We start from the raw sequence: 5,331 nt of genomic DNA, 5'->3' as shown, positions 1-5,331 counted from the left end.
GTTTGGTTTTGGAAGGCATTCCTTTATTTGCACTTTCTATTTTGCATGCCACTAGCTTGAAAGCTCCAGGAGGCAAGATTTTTTGAGTAGCTTTATTAAGCATAATGGAATATGATAAACTGTACAGAAGGCACACAATTTGCTAAGTCCTGACAAATGTAAACACTTGTGAAGCCATCATCACCCTGGAGATAGTGAACAGATCTATTGCCCCAAGTTTCCTGTGCCCCCTTATAAATCCCTCCTTTTGCTCCTCCCATCTCCTCATTCCTTCTCATCCTCAGACAACCACTGATCTCTCTCACAGCAGATTGCTTTGCATCTTCTAGATTTTTATGTAAGTGGTCTTATCTGGTGCATATTCATTTATTTCCAGCTTCTTGTTTTCGGCATGATTATTTCGACGTTCATGTCTGTTGATGCGTTCATCCCTAGTTTATCTGTTTTTATTGCTAAGTGTGTTCCATTTATGGATGTACCACTGATGGCTTAAGCCTGGGCGGCAGAGGTTGCAGTGAGCCGTGATTGTGTCACTGCACTCCAGCCTGGGTGACAGAGCGAGACCCTGTTTCAAAATAATAATAATAATAATAATAATAATAATGATAACAATAATACAGTCCAATTATCAATCAACAGTTACATGGAGAAACAACTGGTTCTTGAATGTTGACTAGATAAACAATGAAATGAAAGCAGAAGTAAAGATGTTCTTCAAAACCAACTGGAATGAAGACACAACATACCAGAATCTCTGGGACACATTTAAAACAGTGTCTAGAGGAAAATTTACAGCAATAAATGCCCAAATGAGAAGCAAAGAAAGATCTAAAATCACACCCTATCATCAAAATTGAAAGAGCTAGAGGAGCAAGATCAAAATAACAGACACTTTTCAAAAGAAGACATATATGAGGCCAACAAATGTATGAAAAAATGTTCATCGTCACTGGTCATTAGAGAAATGCAAATCAAAACCACATTGAGATACCATCTCACACCAGTTAGAACAGTGATCATTAAAAAATCTGGAGACAACAGATGCTGGAGAGGATGTGGAGAAATGGGAACACTTTTACACTGTTGGTGGGAGTGTAAATTAGTTCAACCATTGTGGAAGTCAGTGTGGCAGTTCCTCAATGACCTAGAAATAAAAATTCCATTTGACCCAACAATCCCATTACTCAGTATATATCCAAAGGATTATAAATCATTCTATCATAAAGACACATGCACATGTATGTTCACTGTAGCACTGTTTACAATAGCAAAGACCTGGAACCAACCCAAATACCCATTGATGATAGACTGGACATGGAAAATGTGGCACATATACACCAAGGAATATTATGCAGCCATAACAAATGATGAGTTCATGTCCTTTGTAGGGACATGGATGAACCTGGAAACCATCATTCTCAGCAAACTGACACAAGAACAGAAAATCAAACACCACATTTTCTCACTCATAGGCAGGTGTTGAACAATGAGAACACAAGGACACAGGGAGGGGAGCATCACACACTGGGGTCTGTTCAGGGGGACTAGGGGAGGGACAGCAGGCGGTAGGGAGTAGGGGAGGGATAACATGAGGAGAAATGCCAGATATAGGTGATGGGGATGAGGGCAGCAAACCACATTGCCATGTATGTACCTATGCAACAATCCTGCAGGTTCTGCACATATACCCCAGAACCTAAAGTATAATACAATATAATATATATATATATATATATATAAATAATATATAAATATATATATTATATATATACAAGATATATTATATATATATGATATATACATATATGTACATACATATATGTACATACATACATATATATCATATATATATATATATATATGATATGTTATAGAGGATTGTCATCTGAACTATACCAAAAAAAGCCTTCTTCAACCACAATAAGAAAATAACTCAATTAAAATGCTCCGTATATCTTAACAGATACTTCTTTAAAGAAGATATATAGATGGCAAATAAGCATAAGAATAAATGCTCATGTCATCAGAGAAATGCAGATTAAAACGACAATTAGATACTACCGCATGTCTATTAGAATGGCCAAAATCTAGAATACTGACAATACCAAATGCTGCCAAGAATGTGAAGCAACAGGAACGCTTACTGCTGGTGAAAATGCAAAATGGTATGGCCACTTTGGAAGATAGTTTTTGGTAGTGGGTTACAAACCTGAACTTCCTCTTACCATAGGATACAGCAATTATGTTGTTTGGTATTTACCCAAAGGAGTTGAAAACTTATGTTCACACAAAAGCCTTTGCAGGGATGTTTATAGTAACTCTATTCATAATTGCCAGTGGAAGCAATCAAGATGTCTTTCAGTAGGTAAGTGAATAAGTAAACTGTGGTACATTGCAATAACAAATTATTCAATGCTAAAGTGAAATGAGATGTTGAGCCTTGAAAAGACACAAAGGAAGCTTAAATACATATTATTACATGAAAGAAATCAATTTGAAAAGGCAATACTGTATGATTCTGACTATATGACATTCTGGAAAAGGCAAAACCATAGAGACAGTAAAAAGATCAATAGTTGTCAGAGTTTGGAAGTGGAGTGATAAACAAGTAGGGCAGAGGATTTTTAGGGCACTGGAAGTATTCTGTGTAATACTACAATAGGAGACATATGTCATTACACATTTGTCAAAACCCATGCATGTACAACACCAAGGGTGAACCCTAATATAAACTACGGTGTTGGATTGATAATGATGTGTCAGTGTAGGTTTACTGATTGTAACAAATCAAACCATTCTGGTGTGGGATGTTGATAGCAGGGGAAGCTGCATGTGTGAGGATGAGGGAATATGGAAACTCTGTATTTTCCACTTAATTTTGCTGTAAACCTAAAACTTATCTAAAAATAAAATAAAGCTTATTAATTGAAAGCATTAAGCATATACATTTGCAGTTACGTAAGTTATGTATTTGACTATACTTTACTATTATCTGTGCTCTTGACACTGCAAATGTGTGGGGGAAATCCTACATTGTGGTATGCTGCTGGTGCCCATACGTTTCCTTTTCTGCATTCCAAGAGGGCAGGCTGGAAACTTTAAATAAGCCACACTGGGAATATTTATACCATGGAAATTGACAAATGCTGCAAGTCAGGGTTTGACTTATTGCTTTTTGACTGTCAAACTGAAGAGATAAAGGAAAAAAATGTTAATAATATAGATGAAACTTAAAAGTGTGCTGTGTCTATGGTCATTAGACATAGAATAGCACAAATAAATTGAGAAAATCTTTTTTCAGAACTTAAAACCTAATCTATGATCAAGCAATCATAATCAAATTAATCAATCAAATTTATCTGATTGAATTAATGTGATCTATGATTAAGTCATTTACATCTTTGATGAATGAGTGCAGTTCTGACATTCATCTTCACCGTTTTCCCTTTGTTTTACTCATTAACAAACAAAAATTATCAACCAAAATTTGTTTTGGAATTGGACTTAAAAGCCAGTCACAAGTATACCACTATGTAAAGATAACCGCTAGAAAAACTGAAATAATAATGTAACTAACCAAAATTTTGAGACAGAGTAGGGGGAAGTACAGTAAATAATAATTACATGGCAAATACAATTTAATTTTTTCATGTCTACAGTGGAGAGTCAAAATATTCAATTTAACATTAATAAAAATCAAAGTGGACGATTAACTGTATTATTCAAATATAACATGATAACCAAAAGAAAAACTTTAAATGATTCCAATTTATCCAAAGAAAAGCATCTATACATACAAATCCTGACTCCTAATGTTACCTCCCACCCAACAGCCCAGAATCTATTTGATCTCCCTGATCTGTTTTCATATTCCTGTGCAATTTTCCTTTGTGACATATTAAGATTATTTGTATAATTTATGGATATCTTTTTTATTATTTGATAAATTTCATGAAGCAAAGGTCTATGTATGGTTTTGGTCACCATCATCGTAAACACCTGGCACAATGAGCGGCAGTAATTGGTCGGTAATGATGTATTGATGTAATGATGAGTGAAGAGCCCCTGACTTCAAAAATCTCACAGGAAAAGGAAAGCTACACATAAATTCAATAAAATGAAAGGAGCCTGCTTAGTTTTAAAGAAGCAGAGAAAATATTAGTCATTTTGCCTAAGGGAAGAGTTTATAAAGACGGTGGCATCTGAGTTTCATCTTGAAATATTTGGCAGTTTGCCTGGTGGACAGGGGAAAAAGTCATTTTGAAGAAAGGAAACTGCCAGCAGAGCAAGAAAACCTTAATGAAACAGGGCCACAACACAGAGAACAGTGTGGGCCATGTTAAGAATGTGGGATTTTTCCTGTAAGTCATTGGAAAAGGGGAGAGCAATAAGATTCTTTTCTGAGCACCCTCTGTAGACAATGAAGAAGAAGGGAAGGAAGGGAAACTGGAAGGGTAATTTGGTGAGGGATGCTTTGCACTCATTGGCTCCTACATTGTGGTTCCTCAGGCCACACAATCTACAGAGAGAAAAAACTAGCATAATTTGCATAATTATGCATAACTGGCATAATTTGCTTGACTCAGTCAAGCACTTGCTTTAGTTTAAAGGAAAATATTGCTGAAATAACAGAGGTGGGGGCAAGTCATAGTGGTCAAATCCAGCTTTTCCATCTACTTCCTTCTCCTCCAATTTGAAATTTGTTTTTCATTTTTTCTGTGAATATCCCCTAATGTAAATCCTGACTCTTGGAAAACTTACTTTCCTCAATAATCTCACTTATTTTTAATCACACAAAATTTTCACAGTCATATTTATCTGTGTCATACTTTCAGAGCTGAAGCTGTGTTTTTAGTTTATTTGTAATCGTCCATAGTGCACAATGAAATGTTCAGCACAAAATATATTTTGGTAAGTGTTCTGATCAGTATACAATAATGCAATAACAAATGAAGATTTTAAAAGATCACTACAGAGGAGTAGAAAGAAATCAGACAAATGTGTAAAGACAATAACTTGATAGATAAGATGATAGGATGAATTCTTTAATTATATGAAAGGTACATCAAAGTAATTATGAGACTGGGCTTGGTGACTCAGTCCTGTAATCCCAGCACTTTGGGAGGCTGAGGTGGGTGGATGAGTTGAGGTCAGGAAGTCAAGACAAGCTTAGCCAACTTGGTGAAACCCTGTCTCTACCAAAAGCACAAAATTTAGCTGGATGTGTTGTTACATAACTGCAGTCCCAGCTACTCAGGAGGCTGAGGCAGGAAAATGGCTTGAACCCGGGAGGTGGAGGTTGCAGTGAGCTGAGATTGCACCACTGAACTC

At 36.0% G+C, this 5,331-nt stretch overlaps 1 protein-coding gene across 1 annotated transcript in view; it reads right to left on the bottom strand.

Moving 5' to 3' along the window:
- The window catches only part of CNTNAP2 (contactin associated protein 2), a 1,742,807-nt gene that overhangs the window by 708,657 nt on the left and 1,028,819 nt on the right, over positions 1-5,331 (bottom strand). The window lies entirely within an intron of this gene.

Source organism: Cebus imitator, unplaced genomic scaffold (assembly GCF_001604975.1).
Source record: "Cebus imitator isolate Cc_AM_T3 unplaced genomic scaffold, Cebus_imitator-1.0 Scaffold304, whole genome shotgun sequence".
NCBI lineage: Eukaryota > Metazoa > Chordata > Mammalia > Primates > Cebidae > Cebus > Cebus imitator.
The sequence above is the reverse complement of the archived record's forward strand: the minus strand, read 5'-3'. Positions and strand labels throughout refer to the sequence as shown.